The 18,351-nt window shown below is 40.6% G+C and overlaps 1 protein-coding gene across 2 annotated transcripts in view; it reads left to right on the top strand.

The window, feature by feature from the left end:
- The first annotated feature begins 2,600 nt into the window (after positions 1–2,600).
- LOC121378889 (cGMP-dependent protein kinase 1-like) overlaps positions 2,601–18,351 on the top strand; it is a 197,613-nt gene continuing 181,862 nt past the window's right edge. For both annotated transcript variants that reach the window (XM_041507247.1, XM_041507245.1), the window contains exon 1: positions 2,601–2,831. The gene's annotated coding sequence lies outside the window, so the exon portion shown is untranslated. The remainder of the gene's footprint in view (positions 2,832–18,351) is intronic.

Below are 18,351 nucleotides of genomic sequence, written 5' to 3'. Positions count from 1 at the left end.
TGAACGTTCTTTACTAGTATGTCTGTGGTCAAAACGTATGTTCGGACTAATAGTTGATATTAACATTAATATTTCAGGTTCCCCTCCGTTTTTTGTTGAAGAGTATATATTAGGGACGTTGACGATATACTAGTATATACCTCAGCTCTCGAGTGGCATTTGACATGATCCCCAGAACTTGTCTGTAGCAAAAGGTACTAGGCAATAACATAAACAAAATATTTTTAAAATTATTCACCAAATTTATCAAGGTATTAAATCTTGTGTTTGTACTAACAACGTATACTCGGAATTATTTCAACGTAATTCTGGGGTGCGACAAGGTGAACATTTGTCACCTATTTTCTCTTTACTTAATTGACCTGGAAACGTATCTTCTTAGTCAAAACTGTTCTGGAATTTCCTCTGCCATTGACGATCTCTCCACCTTTTTTGACGCTGGCATCTGATTACTTTGCCTGCTATACTCGGACGACACAGCCCTACTAGCAAAATACACTTAACATGTTTTACCAATACTGTAGCATATGGAAACTTAACATCAATGGTGATAAAACAAAAATATTAATGTTTAGTGGTACAACCAATGATTATAAGAAAACAAATTACTATATGAAATAAAGTTATTGAAAATGTCAAAGAATATAAATATTTAGGTTTAACTCTCAATAAGCAAAACAAATTCAATACAACAAGAAAACAAATTAACATAACACGCTACAAAAGCAACAAATTCAATACAACAAGAAAACAAATTAACACAACAAGTGACAAAAGCAATATATTTCGTTATATCTAAAGCTAACGATAACAATCTATCAATAGAATGTAAGTTAAAACTGTTTGACACTATGATATTACCTATCCTTTTATATGGATGCGAAATATGGCGCTTCGAAAACACGGATATTATCGAAAACATACACACAAATATCCTTAGATGCTTACTCCCCAAAAAGGTACATCGATATCCTTGTTATATGGAGAACTAGGACGTAGAACACTTACATTAATTATCCAACAAAGAATGGTTAATTTCTGGACTAGAATTGTATCCGGCAAACAAACAAAACTATTTTTTTTATTACATGAATTTATGTTACAAGACTCTTCCCTACATAGCCAAAGCTATACTTGGATCCAACATATTAGAGAATTATTTAACAGCCTAGGTATGAAAGATATATGGATGTCAAAAGATTCTAAAAAACCCACCCCAAAACAAACAAACAATTTCTTGAACAAATCAAATTAAGATAGCATGACCAGTATCTTCAAACGTGGAAAAATAATATTACAACATCGTCTACAGGGAAAACGTACTTCATTTTTAAAGTAAACTTAACACTAGAAAAATACCTCAACATAATGCCAGAAAAACTGTGGATCACCATACTTAAATTAAGAACATGATAATGTCATCGAATCACTACCTCCCGTTTGAAATAAGACGATGGAAAAACACCCCTGTAGAAAATCGATTATGCACACTATGTGACACTAATGATATTGGCGATGAATATCATTATTTATTCCCTTGTCTTCTTTAAGGAACCTCGAAAATGTTTCCTATGATATTTTTTATCTAAACTCCAGTAGCCTAAAGTTTTCATAGTAATAACATAGGTGTCCTAAGAATAGTCGGTAAATTAATTAAAATAATAAAATGATAAATTCAGAAGACCGTAGATATATCTGTATAAATATATATATACACCATATCACTCGAAACATTGTATTATTGTGTATATGCATTTATATACATGTACTTATACTATTTATTCTTCTCCTGTAAACTCTGTCCTATCTTGTCATGTAAAACGTTGTTGTTCATGTTTCCCCCATATGCCGTTATCTAACGGCCTGGGTGTAATAATGTTCTGTTCTGTTCTATTCTGTTCTGTTCCGAAGTAGTTTAAGTCATGAGCCTTGTTTACTAAGTAGGTACCCTTGTCCGCACACTAAACTGCATCTACAAACACTAATACGACCAGACATTGTTTGCTTTTATTAAGTTGATAAGGTCAGTGCCTCTAATATGCACTCCCTCTGTATATTCAGCCCCAGGTCATCAGTATACATAATTGTAATTTGCACTGTTGACTCGGGAGTGAAAATTCAGGGCAGTGCAAATTACATGCTATACCGGCCCTGATTAAATGTTACTCCCCGGAGAAATGGAATCACATGCTAAATGTTACTGAGTTCTATATTTACCAGATTAATAAATAGCACCATGGCCATGAACAGAGGAGACGTTCGCTTTTATACCGGTAGCACAAAAACTGGTCAAGGGTTTACAACTACTGAAGACCCATCTGACTTCTCATTGTCACTGATATAACGGCGCTCGAATAAACACTCTGATAAGGAAAAGCAAACAAACAAACTGGTCTCTTTCACAGTGTTAATATAGCACTTCTAAATATAGTTGTATATAGTTGTATACAGTTTTCCTTCATTCAGCCTTGCCTTGTGAAAGCGTGTGTACAGTTTACTAGCATTATGTCAGTGTGTATTGTGAATACGGATCTCGAATACTCTCTCCCCGTAAGTAGGTCTCGCTAGTGACAGCTAGTTGTTGGCGGAGTGGAGTCTGCTAGTGTCGTCTGCTAGTGTTTCTGTGGCTGGCTGCACAACTGTGGAAAGTAACCGATCTTCCTGTCGTCTGTCAGGGATTTAGCTGTCTGTACTGCGCAAACTGAGACTGAACAGGAACATACAATTATTACACTTTTCGTTTTTCATATCCAGGCGGGTTCTCTGCGAACGGTGGCGTGAATAGATAACGGAATTTACGAGAGGGCATGATTTAACCAACCGTCTAACAGGTAAGATATCTGATTGCTTTTCGTGTCTTTGTTGGTAGATAAATAGCAGGCATTGCATGTCGTTTGTCGAATTGTAGTTAAATTTGGCGAATGTTTAACTGTTATAATTTCAGCAGACAGCTAATTCGTGAACTACTGTATTTATTTAATCTTTTGGGGGTTTTGTTTGTGGCTTTTTTGTTGTTTTTATGTGTGGGTTTTTGTTGTGTTAATATTTGGTAACTTAAAATTTTGGTACACATTTCCAAACAAAAGCGACCAATTATACTCTCTTGTTTGTGTGCAATAGAGGTGTCTAGCTTGATCCTTGTTATATTTACAGATATTTATATAGGTCAGTGGCCCGTTTCCGAATCCTCTTCATTTATGAATACATACTGGCATTCATATAGTTCTTGAATTAAACTCCGGCAGTCCACTTTTGCTTCTATTACACACACAAGTCATAAATACCGCCTGTAAGAATATCTTAGCTAATGAAACGTTCGTTCCAGCCAGTGCTGCACAACTTGTGTAACAAAGGCCGTGGTATGTACTATCCTGTCTGTGGGATGGTGCATATAAAAGATCCCTTGCTGCTAATCGAAAAGAGTAGCCCGTGTAGTGGCGACAGCGGGTTTCCTCTCTCAATATCTGTGTGGTCCTTAACCATATGTCTGACGCCATATAACCGTAAATAAAATGTGTTGAGTGCGTCCTTCTAATGAAAGGTATATCCGTTTATCCAAGAATGTTAGTATGTTTTATAATTAAACATCAGTTATAACCTTTGACCGAACCATAAGCTCACGAGACGGGGGGGGGGGGGGGGGGGAGGGGGGCAGGAGCACAACCTCAAATTCGGGCAAAAATTATAGAGATATTCGGGCAAATTGTGCTAACCTGAGACCTTTTTTACGGTGTATTTCCATCATTCTACCCTCGAAATTAGTTGTAATCCGTGTAAAAATGCGTAATAATTCGTTTGCAACTCTATTTAGCTGTTTGGTAGTAATGCGAATATGAATAAATGTTGTTATCCAGATTTGGGCATTTTTGTTTAAGTCGGGCAAAAGCCTGCCTGCCCCGCCTACAAATTTGAAAATGGGAGCTGTGACGGTACATGCTCTTAATTTCTTTTCGCCTGTGGCGATATTAATTGTTTTAGAGGACCGTGTGCAGTTCCAAATGTACTTAGCCCAGATGGGCAACTTGTTACGTGATACTTTTGCGCGACGGTCGTCGAGCTTTTCTAATACACACCTAGCGCAGGTGTGGAGGCCATGTGGCCAGTAGTTACGTATTAACTCCGCTAGTGCTGTTTATGACCAGGGGATTGCTCGCGGAATGGCGACAGCCAGTCTGACGATCAGAGAAAAATATGCCGGCGTGGTGGCTGTGGAAAATCCACATGATACGTGAGGTACCGCCTTGTACCCCCAGGCGATATTCGCTGTCTCTGAGAGTTTTGAATAAATAGCTAGGGTTTTAGAGATATCGGGGAGAAACATAAGGAAGGCTCCATGGGATCGCTGTCCGTCCGGACTGGTAAATAATTTTATTTCTGCTCTGTGTATAACCTTGATGTGATTGATGTGACTTTAAATATTTTAATACTGTATTATACCAATATTATTTAGACGGTGCTGCCGGTCATCTGACGCAGTAAACTGTAGGCTTGCTGTCTAAATAAAAATATAAAGCTTATCCAGTCATCCTAGAGACCTAGGTAAACTGTAGGTTATTGTCTTTATTGTGATAGGTACCAGTATTAATTCTGTATTACAAGGTTATTGAATAAGTAGTTAGGGTTAATTAAAAATTAACCAGTTAGGAATAGAGTTGTAATTCCTTTATTAATTAAGTTCTCCTGGAAACGGTTCTCAATTATCACACGTTACTGAATGAGTAGTAAGGGTTAATTAAAAATTAACCACTTAGGAATAGAGTTGTAATTCCTTTATTAATTAAGTTCTCCTGGAAGCGTTTCTCAATTATCACACGTGTGGGTGTTGTGTCACGGTGAAATGATTAGCATATTGTGTAAACTAGACACCTAGAGATTAACTAATTAAGTGATCAGTTCTGGGTTGTTATTATTTGTTGTTATTAATTAACTACTGCGGCAGTACATTTGTCAGCGTAGGTTAATACAGATTCCAAAGTGTATTGTGTTTTTGTTGTGTTTTCTAGTGAACTAAACGTGCTATAATAATATATACCTTATATAAGATCTTATCTCTGATCATACCTAGACGAGCCACTCGGGTAAATACTGCTCGATACAGAGAGATCTAATAGATATACAGTTAGGAGAGATATTTGGATAATCGTGTTTCATCCAGTTACGGGTATTGTAGGATCCCCGTGACAGGAGCCCATACGCCTATGGACAGAACTAGTTTATTTCGAATGGATCACATATGTGACGATCTCCATGGTAAATTACCATACGAACATTTCGAACATAATTATATGACAACTGAGTAGTATCGGTGGGCGAACAGTCGTTTACGTTGTAGCCATTCCAGAAATAGGATCACGGAACAGTTACACTGTTACTGTTTTCGTCTTCAAACATAAAACAGTTAATATTCCAGTTAGCTTCGCATCACGAATTTGTACTCAAGTTTTAGACAGAGGTATCAAAAAAACTGAGAGTCGCTTTTGAGAAAGCTAAAATATAAAAAAACCCTGTAAAGTCCCAGACTCTAGTTTCAACCCATGAAAATGGACACTGAGCTTGGTTAATATACATACCTGTAACATATCTCTACCGTTAATTCTCAGAGATATGTGCGTTTTTTAAAATATGAAAGAAAAAAAGAAGTATTTTGTGGTATGACAAACACCAGGATGACCGGAAACACTTCGGATGTATGGAAATGGATAATCTAAACAATACAATATAAGTAATGTCTGATATCAACTATCAAAGCCGACTCTAATGGTGAAAAAATACTAGTGTTTACAAACTAGGGCCTGTCACTTTAATCAAACATGGATTTTGAAATCATCAGAAGAGGATCCAGAATTAAATGTATCTGACAGCAGAAACAATACTGATGATATAATAGTATACCCTTTTTAACTTCATATAACGTGAACGATACGTCATGCTATACATCTTCCTAAACATATTTTTCACAGAAGTAAGAAAATTAAATGAGATATTACAAAATCATAAAATTATAAATTGTAAAAGGCAAGCCAAAAATCAACAAAGACATTTTAGAACATCCACATTTGAGCTGAATAAACATGATTGAAAAGTTCAAAATGTGGAACTGGGCTATGTGCTACTTGAAAAATTATCCAAGCAGATCAGTCATTAACCAAATCCACAGATATAATTTACTCTCGTATATGTAAAAGCGGTTATGATTCTTATATAGGAAAGAAAACTTTATATGTAAAAACGGTTATGATTCTTTTATAGGAAAAAAACCTATATGAAAAAACGGTTGTGATTCTTATATAGGAAAATATGTATATGTAAAAACGGTTATGATTCTTATATAGGAAAATACCTTATATGTAAAAACGGTTATGATTCTTATATAGAAAAAAACGTATTTGTAAAAACGGTTATGATTCTTATATAGGAAAAAAAACGTATATGTAAAAACGGTTATGATTCTTATATATGATAAAACATTATATGTAAAAACGGTTATGAATCTTATATAGGAAAACAACTACTGGATAGTTACATCCACGCATTAATGTAGGCCTACATGGACAACAAATTGGGATTCTTGAATATTAACAAACATTTTTATTCTTGTTTACTAAAGGCATTTTAGTGTTTTGTCTGTACAAAATATTTTCTAAAAATAATGTTGTTATAGAGAAAAAAAAATGATTAATTAATTTACTCAATTCTCCTCGAAATACTAACAAACAGTATTGTGTGTCATCACCAAGTGACGTCACTATTGATGTCTTGTTGATTATATTTAATATTTAACGCTTTTTAACCGTATTTGTATAGCCCCAAATGATATTCAAAGTGTCTTTCTCTCTGTATGTCTGTCTTTCTCACTCTGTCTGTCTCTCTCTCTCTCTCTCTCTCTCTCTCTCTCTCTCTCTCTCTCTCTCTCTCTCTCTCTCTCTCTCTCTCTCTCTCTCTCTCTCTCTCTCTCTCATTAATCCGTTGGCAAGAAGCTAGGTCTTATAGAATTTGTGTTTAAATTACAGGCAAACCATGATCTTGACTACAACAATCAAATCAATACAAACCATTCCACTTCTCATGTTAACGTAACGACCGATAACAATACACAGTGAAATGGATTACTGTAATCAGATACAGTATATCAAAATAATAATTAAAAATTACTTTTGATAAATGAACATAATACTGTTGAATGCAATGTTTTTCAGTCGTCATAAAACTGCAGCTTTCAGAAAAGCGAGCGCTCGCGGACATTTATCCAGGTGTTCTTTGAGTTCTTTGGTGTGTTTTTTTTAAATGTTATTCCCCCCGTCCCCATGTAGTCTTGATAAGGTCTCACTACACAGATGTCATCTGACATTGAAATCCATGTTAAATTGCCCAACTTCAAATGAAGATGCCAATAGAATAGGTTCTCGTTGGTACTAACAACATACACCAGTGCGAACATACATTATACACAATGTATAAGCATTTATTTTCATACCAAAATTGAGAACATTTTCTTCTGAGTGTTTTTCTGTATGACCGCATCTGGCTGTAGTACCGGTCCGAACAGGTCATTTAAAGGGACATACCCTAGTTTTTAAACACTAAGGCATATTTATTACTATTAGAGCCGTTTTTGATAACTAAAATCATACTTTACTTAGATTTTATTGTTTAGATTATCCATTTCCATACATTCAGTGTTTTTGGTCATCCTGATGTTTTTAATACAACAAAATGCATTTCTCAAATTTTTGAAAACGCACGTGCGTCTGAGAAGTAAAAGTTATGGTGTCGAGTTTTAGTCTATTTTTAGAGGGTATTTCACCATTTCAAATTCACAAACGCATGTTTGACTCAATAGTAACTTTATCCATATGTGTTACAGGTTTGTAGATTAACTAAGCTTAGTGTGCATTTTCATGGGCTGAAACTAGGATCTGTCCCTTTAAGAACCTATTCACACCGTCCGTCTATACACCCATGTCCCAAAATATCAATGCACAATATTACAAAATAACATGGGCCAAATCCAGCCAGAAGGCTTACCATTAAAAATACAAATTGTTTTAATTCTTCCCCAATTACTAGAAGTGAATATGTGAACCACAACATGCGTCACAATTAAGAACTATAGGGACTGTCATCAATCAATTCTCACCCGGAAGTTAACCGTGTAGTGAGACCTAAGCATCATTCAAACCTCGGAAGTAGTCTACAGATAATATTAACCACAAGGATCTCGCCTACATACAAGTGACGTCATAGCTGCACTTGAATACCGAGATTTATGATCTCGTTTAGTTTGAATTAGGCCTGTACAGAAAATAAAATTCCTGTCATCTTGTCACGAAAGCAGTGACGACTGTATACAGGCGCGGATCCAGGGGATGCTGGGGGTGGGGGGTGGGGGGTGGGGGGGGGGGAGGGGCGCACAAATATCCTTGAAGAATTTTGAAATACCTAGAAAGGTCAGTATCCAGCTAGTCAAATCGTTATCATTTTTAAGTCAACAGGCGCTTGTGAAGAGGGTGGGTTTCGGGGGTCGAACCCCACTCCCCTCGTTCAAGATCTTTTTTTCTTTTCTTTTTTTTCCAATATATTTTTTGGAGGAGCATGACTCCACCCCTTACAAACTTCGCTCGCCACAGACTAGATTCCCTTTCCCTCTTGTAAAAATGCCTGCGTGCCTGGTCCTATATTTTTAGTGTAATTAAATTTCCGTTATATTCATTACAATTTAAAGCCATTCCATTGGTCTACTAGCCGTAGCAATGCGAATTTGTTCATGTCCAAACAGTAAACATTTCGTCAGCAGGGAACGTCACATAAGATGTCATTTTATATTGGTACTTGGTAAATTTGAGCGTCATAGTTCTAGAACCACAAAAGAATTTGTGTTTTTGATCAATAAGTATGTTTCAAATTTAATTATAAAGATTGTTGGTTACTTCTTTTGGGGTAAATTGTAGTGTGAACAAAAATTAAAGTGGCAAAGGTTCATGTGGGTATTTCAGTTCTATTTAAAAAAAAAAAAAAAAAAAAAAAAAAAAAATATATATATATATGTTATGTATAAAATGTTCGCACCGTTCCAGAAATTAACCCACTACATAGAAAAGGTCAAGTTTACTTAACAGACAGAAATAAATGTATATTGTCTTAGAAAAAAAACCCGCTACATTTTTTCATTAGTAGCAAGGGATGTTTTATGTGCACCATCCCACAGACAGGATAGCACATACTACGGCCTTTGATATACCAGTCATGGTACACTGTCCGTAACAAGAAATAGCCCAATGGGCCCACCGACAGGATTCGATCCCAAACCGACCGCACATCAAGCGAGCACTTGCTTCTAATAGCGTCTCACTAAAACGATACCTCGGTTGAAGTATAAGAGTTTTAAAAACGGTTTTATTCTCATGGACTGTATTTGAAAGTGTGTGTGTGTGTGTGTGTGTGTGTGTCTATGTGCGTGTGTTTGTGTGTGTCGGGGGGGGGGGGGTCCCACTGTCAATTCACCGGTTTTGGGGGTGGGTGGGGGGGGGGGGTGGGGTGAAAATACATGTATATGTGGGCTAGAACTTTTTAAGGGGGTCCCGATAAAATTTTAATTTCATTTTCAGCCTTCCGAGTAGAATAAAAGAAACATGTGGGTTCATGGTCCCCGCAACTCTTTGTCTTTACCGTGCCAAGCATTGAATCTAAATCAATATACCTCGTATTTTCATTTTTTTATGCAAAATACTCTGTAACAGTACAACTTCCATTACTTCTTACCTCAAAATTATTGCTAATCAGCCTGCTTTTCTGTTGACGAATTATATAAGAAAGTAAGACCAACTCTCCAGGGTTCGGATATAAGACGGAAACGGCGACACCTGCCGGTTATTAGACTCAAGGGTCGCTTAAAGTTTGCAAACCTACCAGTCTGACAGACAACATCTCATAATTGATAAACATGCAGAATAATAACAACAGTGTATTACGATTCAGGAAGATTCTAACATTGAAAAAATACAATGTGTCAGAATTAACAAATGTTTGACATCCAATAGTCAATTAATATACCAATAGCACTAGTGGTGTCGTTAAACATAACAATCTCTCTCTCTCTCTCTCTCTCTCTCTCTCTCTCTCTCTCTCTCTCTCTCTCTCTCTCTCTCTCTCTCTCTCTCTCTCTCTCTCTCTCTCTCTCTCTCTCTCTCTCTCTCAAGTGAAAAGATAATGATAACTAAAAACACAAAACCCCCAGAAAGGATCGCTTGTTTAACGACTGTTCAGTACACTGTTTAATCAGCGGTTATCGGCTGTCTAACATGGTAATGCGACACTTGGTCTAAATAATGACTGAAGAAACCATTTGCCGCCACATGACTACTCATCCATATTGTAAATCAAGGATCCATTTTCCTCTTATAACACTCGACGCTAATTTTGGTCGAAGGTTGCAGCTTCTGGCTTTGAATGTTTATTTTGGTACTTCCGGAGCGTTCTTCGTAGTACTAACGTTTATAGGAGATCAATTTATAGTCTCTTGGTGTCGCCGTTTGGCGCGCGTCAGAATATGGGTTTTTCAGTCTATTTAGAAATGAATCCTCACAAATCCTCAGGATGTATGATAAATCAAACAAATCCTGCTGATCACGAACGTTAGCACTTACGTGTCTTCAAGTAAAACGATTTTAAAACCATGAGTTGTGGAGCGGCAGACGAGTTTCTAGGTGTATATATATATATATATATATATATATACGCTTGTGACGCTCTTAAATGAAAGTTTTAACATTTCAAACCGAAACCTTTAGATATAGAAAAACCAAATAGCATGGCCAGATGCAAGATTTTGTTATTATTTCATTTTTTTAAAAATTAATTAATTTTTATTTTTTATTATTATTATTATTTTATTTTTTTGGGAGGGGGGGGGGGGGTGCGAGAGGAGGCTATGAGGGGAAAAGGACACATGGACCAACTTGTGAAACAAGCCCGTCCCCTTTGACCCGCCTCTGAGACGAACTGCTGTAAGAGAGCAGATGATTTTTTTTTTATTGGCATTTTCCTAGCAGACGTCATAGCTACATCCGCATCTAAAATGAAATTAAGGCGGATGGCTGTTTGTGCATTCAAAACGCTAATATTATTCCAGGGATAAGGACTATGCAGGCTTAAATCATACGCGGTCTTATGTATACGGGCCAGACGCTGAACATATTTTCAACTGGATTTAGCTGACACGTAAAATATGTCGTTGTCCACAAAATTCTGGCTGATACCGAAGTCTAATAATGTCTGCAGTTCTGTTTTATGATCAGCGCTGGTATTCTGGCACACGGTTGCAGACAACTTTATTTTCTTACAATATTTATCTTGTTTCACCGAAGACCCGAACTGTCGTCTGCAAATTACAAAGTCTTGTCACATATTACTTTTCAATATAAGTTATGAGACGACAACCGGGGCTATTCATTGACAGTATTAAATTACGATCTCTGCGTGGACTGGTTCAGGGTCATATGTATCGGTGTCAGTAAAGGTGCACTTACACCACAGAAATGCTAAAAAGTGTTCATAGTATAAAGGACCATTTTGACTACCTTGAGAAGAACCTTTATTGCTGTACCCTAATTTTGTTTTTACTATTTTATGCATATCTCCTCCAGCTATTTTAGGCTAAGTTCGGCCCGGACCTGCATTGGGGTGGGACGTAGTCCTGTGGAAAAGTGCGCGCTTGACAATCGATTCCCGTTGGTGGGCCCATCAATTGGACTATTTCCCGTCCCGTGGACTTTGATATACATCTATCATTCGTGAGGCGAGGGAAAAAATGGGTCCCTCTAGGGGATTCGATCCTCTGACTCAAACACCAGAAACGACCGCTGTACTGACTGACCTAGATCCCGACCCTGAAACATAAAATAAACAACAAGTGTTGTTTTTTCTACATATTACACGTATTGTATATTTATATACGGTGCCGTAGTTTACTTCAGATAGTGCGGGGGAGAGAAATGGATGTTTAAGGGGAATTGAAAAACAAAACGAAGAGAAGCAAATAAATGAAGTGCCTAGAAAATGACAAGGAGGAGTAAGAAAGTATCGTCTGTCTGAACTCCAGTAGTCAAGACACACTGTGTTAACCAGAGCGAGGGACAAGAGACAGTGCACCACCACCTCATACACCCAGGAAAAGGATCCTCATTTAGGTTAGGAGTGCCTTTTTGTCTAGCTGGAGACAACCCTACATTACCGTGTCGTCAGTGCTTGCGTCGCAGGATCGAACCACCTCGGTGGATCTATTCAGATGATTGGGTATTTTCTCGTTTCAATCAGTGCACCACAATTGGTCAAAGGCCGTGGTATGTGCTTTCCTGTCTGTGGGAAAGTGCATATAAAAGATCCCTTCGTGCATTTGGAAAAATGAAGCGGGTTTCCTCTAATGACTAAGTGCCAAAATTACCAAATGTTTGACATCCAATAGCCGATGATTAATTAATGTGCTCTAGTGGTGATGTTAAACAAAACAAACTTTAACTTTCTCTCTACCACCACCACAGACATTTAAAACTAGGTACGCACGGCTCTAGCCTGTGACAATATTTGTAAACGAAGCTTTCTTCAAGGACCTTCTTGTTACATCCTAAACCGTGTTGGTAAGATGTGTGTATGCATGTGTGTATGTGCGTCTGTATGTGTGCATACGTGCGCGTGTGTGTGTGCGTGCATGTGTGTACGACGCAAACACCTCAAGCGAGCGTTCTACCGACAGGGCTCAATCCTGACCCCAAAGGCGAGTCTTAAGCCACATTTAAGCCAGACATACACTGCCGGCTGATTCACGACTAGAATATCAAAGCAATGTATTTTAACCAGTGGAGTGTTCAGGAGGCTGACTGCTCGGGAAACGTTTCATGGGTGCCATCGTCTTCAATGCACATAAACTATTAGTACATTTACGACGCTTGCACTTCCCATTACACTAATGCGTCATTAGTAACAATCACTAGTGCTAATTTCAGTTAGCCTTTGCCATATGGACCTCATCATGGAGGATTCAATCACATAACTTCAACTCGATATTCAATACGTTAGTTATCGCGGCACGATATAAATCGTTTGTCGTTCTCTCAAGGATACCTGGTCAGTCTGGCGCGGTCAAAATACAGAGCATGTTCTATAGACTAATGTCGTCTACTGCCCTAATGTCGTCTACTGCCAGATCTGTAGGTCGCGCCAACACAAATGCGGTGTGTTTTGTCACATTCGATTCAGTTTCAGTGCGTTTCTTTTTCAACTGGTACCATACTCGGCAGACCCTAAAATAAATTGCCGCCCCACGGACTATTTTTTATAAAATTCTTAGTCGCCCTTAGCCAATAAACGTCGCCACGGTCGACTGGGCGACTGCTAATTTTCAACCCTGAGAACGTGTTTTCTTTATGAAGCTTTTTTTTGTATTTTAATGTTTCATAGCGTGTCTAATTTGAAAATTAACTGTTGGCATTTAAATTTCAGGAACGCTAGCAGGATGATATCGCACTCAAAATTACGCTAACTTCGAAACTAAATAATTTGTAGATAGTCCGTCAACTGTCTCCATCTCACCACTAATTCAACAGGTCGCAACCGGCCTTTAAGTTTTTAATCAAAGAAGGCAAATCACAAACCTCCGAAAGAGATCGATACGGATGCAGAAAACTATCTCAAAATAGAATTTCTGATACCGTAAACCACCGCAAAATAAAACTGTTGATACGATAGACAACACAATAATCTAACTGATACCGTAAACCGCAAAAAATAAATAAAACTTTAGATTTCGGAAATCAACTCAAAACGGAACTAATACAGTAAACTAATACAGTAAACTGTCTCAAAATAGAACTGGGGCGGAACATAGCCCAGTGGTAAAGCGCTCGTTTCATGTCTAGGATCGATCCTTGTCGGTGTGCCCATTGAACTATTTCTCGTTCCAGTCTGTGCACAACGACTGGTATTTCAAAGGCCGTGGTATGTACTTTCCTGTCTGTGGGATGGTGCATATAAATGATCCCTTGATACTAATGGAAAACAATAGCGGGTTTCCTCTCTAAGACTATATGTCAAAATTACCAAATGTTTGACATACAATAGCCGATGATAAATACATCAATGTGCTCTAGTTGTGTCGTTAAACAAACCAAATTTTAACTTTAACTTTTTAAATAGAACTCTAAACTCCATTTGATGGATGCCATTCCCCCACAGCCACAACACACACACACACACACACACACACACACACACACACACACACACATTAATTCATTTATGTTCGTGCTTATATCTAATTAAGGTTCAGGTATGCTGTCCTGGACACACATCTCAGGTATCTGGGCTCTCTCTATAGAATAGTAGGTTAGTGGTTACTGAGAGAGAGACGTCGGTGTAGTGGCCTTACACCTACCCTCTGGGTCGTTTAACATGGAGTCGGTGTAGTGGCCTTACACCTACCCTCTGGGTCGTTTAACATGGAGTCGGTGTAGTGGCCTTACACATACCCTCTGGGTCGTTTAACGTGGAGTCGGTGTAGTGACCTTAAACCTACCTACCCTCTGGGTCGTTTAACGTGGAGTCGGTGTAGTGGCCTTACACCTACCTACCCTCTGGGTCGTTTAACATGGAGTCGGTGTAGTGGCCTTACACCTACCCTCTGGGTCGTTTAACGTGGAGTCGGTGTAGTGGCCTTACACCTACCTACCCTCTGGGTCGTTTAACGTGGAGTCGGTGTAGTGGCCTTACACATACCTACCCTTTGGGTCGTTTAACGTGGAGTCGGTGTAATGGCCTTACACCTACCCTCTGGGTCGTTTAACGTGGAGTCGGTGTAGTGGCCTTACACCTACCTACCCTCTGGGTCGTTTAACATGGAGTCGGTGTAGTGGCCTTACACCTACCTACCCTCTGGGTCGTTTAACGTGGAGTCGGTGTAGTGGCCTTACACCTACCCTCTGGGTCGTTTAACGTGGAGTCGGTGTAGTGGCCTTACACCTACCTACCCTCTGGGTCGTTTTACGTGGAGTCGGTGTAGTGGCCTTACACCTACCTACCCTCTGGGTCGTGGCCTTTAACGTGGAGTCGGTGTAGTGGCCTTACACCTACCTACCCTCTGGGTCGTTTAAACGGTGTAGTGGAGTCGGTGTAGTGGCCTTACACCTACCTACCCTCTGGGTCGTTTAACGTGGAGTCGGTGTAGTGGCCTTACACCTACCTACCCTCTGGGTCGTTTAACGTGGAGTCGGTGTAGTGGCCTTACACCTACCCTCTGGGTCGTTTAACGTGGAGTCGGTGTAGTGGCCTTACACCTACCTACCCTCTGGGTCGTTTAACGTGGAGTCGGTGTAGTGGCCTTACACCTACCTACCCTCTGGGTCGTTTAACGTGGAGTCGGTGTAGTGGCCTTACACCTACCTACCCTCTGGGTCGTTTAACGTGGAGTCGGTGTAGTGGCCTTACACCTACCTACCCTCTGGGTCGTTTAACGTGGAGTCGGTGTAGTGGCCTTACACCTACCCTCTGGGTCGTTTAACGTGGAGTCGTGGTAGTGGCCTTACACCTACCTACCCTCTGGGTCGTTTAACGTGGAGTCGGTGTAGTGGCCTTACACCTACCTACCCTCTGGGTCGTTTAACGTGGAGTCGGTGTAGTGGCCTTACACCTACCTACCCTCTGGGTCGTTTAACGTGGAGTCGGTGTAGTGGCCTTACACCTACCTACCCTCTGGGTCGTTTAACGTGGAGTCGGTGTAGTGGCCTTACACCTACCTACCCTCTGGGTCGTTTAACGTGGAGTCGGTGTAGTGGCCTTACACCTACCCTCTGGGTCGTTTAACGTGGAGTCGGTGTAGTGGCCTTACACCTACCTACCCTCTGGGTCGTTTAACGTGGAGTCGGTGTAGTGGCCTTACACCTACCTACCCTCTGGGTCGTTTAACGTGGAGTCGGTGTAGTGGCCTTACACCTACCTACCCTCTGGGTCGTTTAACGTGGAGTCGGTGTAGTGGCCTTACACCTACCTACCCTCTGGGTCGTTTAACGTGGAGTCGGTGTAGTGGCCTTACACCTACCTACCCTCTGGGTCGTTTAACGTGGAGTCGGTGTAGTGGCCTTACACCTACCCTCTGGGTCGTTTAACGTGGAGTCGGTGTAGTGGCCTTACACCTACCTACCCTCTGGGTCGTTTAACGTGGAGTCGGTGTAGTGGCCTTACACCTACCTACCCTCTGGGTCGTTTAACGTGGAGTCGGTGTAGTGGCCTTACACCTACCTACCCTCTGGGTCGTTTAACGTGGAGTCGGTGTAGTGGCCTTACACCTACCTACCCTCTGGGTCGTTTAACGTGGAGTCGGTGTAGTGGCCTTACACCTACCTACCCTCTGGGTCGTTTAACGTGGAGTCGGTGTAGTGGCCTTACAGTGGCCTTACACCTACCCTCTGGGTCGTTTAACGTGGAGTCGGTGTAGTGGCCTTACACCTACCCTCTGGGTCGTTTAACGTGGAGTCGGTGTAGTGGCCTTACACCTACCTACCCTCTGGGTCGTTTAACGTGGAGTCGGTGTAGTGGCCTTACACCTACCCTCTGGGTCGTTTAACGTGGAGTCGGTGTAGTGGCCTTACACCTACCTACCCTCTGGGTCGTTTATGGACGGTGTAGTGGAGTCGGTGTAGTGGTCCTTAGTGGCCTTACCTACCCTCTGGGTCGTTTAACATGGAGTCGGTGTAGTGGCTTACACCTACCCTCTGGGTCGTTTAACGTGGAGTCGGTGTAGTGGCCTTACACCTACCTACCCTCTGGGTCGTTTAACGTGGAGTCGGTGTAGTGGCCTTACACCTACCCTCTGGGTCGTTTAACGTGGAGTCGGTGTAGTGGCTTACACCTACCCTCTGGGTCGTTTAACGTGGAGTCGGTGTAGTGGCCTTACACATACCCTCTGGGTCGTTTGGAGTCTGGGTCGTTTAACGTGGAGTCGGTGTAGTGGCCTTACACCTACCTACCCTCTGGGTCGTTTAACGTGGAGTCGGTGTAGTGGCCTTACACCTACCTACCCTCTGGGTCGTTTAACGTGGAGTCGGTGTAGTGGCCTTACACCTACCTACCCTCTGGGTCGTTTAACGTGGAGTCGGTGTAGTGGCCTTACACCTACCTACCCTCTGGGTCGTTTAACGTGGAGTCGGTGTAGTGGCCTTACACCTACCTACCCTCTGGGTCGTTTAACGTGGAGTCGGTGTAGTGGCCTTACACCTACCTACCCTCTGGGTCGTTTAACGTGGAGTCGGTGTAGTGGCCTTACACCTACCTACCCTCTGGGTCGTTTAACGTGGAGTCGGTGTAGTGGCCTTACACCTACCTACCCTCTGGGTCGTTTAACGTGGAGTCGGTGTAGTGGCCTTACACCTACCTATCCTCTGGGTCGTTTAACGTGGAGTCGGTGTAGTGGCCTTACACCTACCTACCCTCTGGGTCGTTTAACATGGAGTCGGGGGCGGGATCTAGCCCAGTCATAAAGCGCTCGGCTGATGCGCTGTCGGTCTAGGATCGATCCCCGTCGGTGGGCTCATTGAGCTATTTCTTGCTCTAACCAGTGTACCACGACTGGTACATCGAATCCTGTGGTATGTGCTATCCTGCTTTTGGGATGGTGCATATAAAAGATTTCAACCAGTGATGTAGATCTTCTTCAGGTCACACAGAAAAAAAGTAAAAAAAATGTAATGTGACACAACATACTTTGAAATATAATCAAAGAAATTTATTTAAAATTTGGAAATATAAATTTTAGGCTGGCTATGCTATTCCCAAGATGCTTTCGGGCACCTGCTATTGTCCGACTTCCGGGAGTAGTTTCTGCACGATAAAACTAATAGTTTCTACACTGCTTTTGACTGAAACATATTACAAAAATATAACTTGAAAGGGGTTGCATGATAAAAAGAAAATATCAGGTTACTACGTTTTGATAGCTTGGTTATTTAGCTCGGTTCGCTGAAGCTCGCCTGTTACACCTCCCCACTAAACCCGTAAAAACATATTAGGAACCGGTACTCAAGATAGCGCACTTACCCAACCGTTAATGTCGTAATATCACATGAAAACAAGTGATATGTTTAATTTGACATCCCTTATTCAAGTATCAGCTTACTATTCAAAACCCTTCGCTCACAAATGGGACAACGCCACTGTCTGTCTCTCTCTGTATGCTTTTTTATGTGTGTTTAAGAGAGAGAGAGAGAGAGAGAGAGAGAGAGAGAGAGAGAGAGAGAGAGAGAGAGAGAGAGAGAGAGAGAGAGAGAGAGAGATGGAAAAAGGGAGAGAGAAAGGGAGAGAAAGGGAGTG

Source organism: Gigantopelta aegis, chromosome 8 (genome assembly GCF_016097555.1).
Source record: "Gigantopelta aegis isolate Gae_Host chromosome 8, Gae_host_genome, whole genome shotgun sequence".
NCBI classification, from domain to species: Eukaryota; Metazoa; Mollusca; class Gastropoda; order Neomphalida; family Peltospiridae; genus Gigantopelta; species Gigantopelta aegis.
This window is presented reverse-complemented; position numbering and strand designations above follow the sequence as displayed.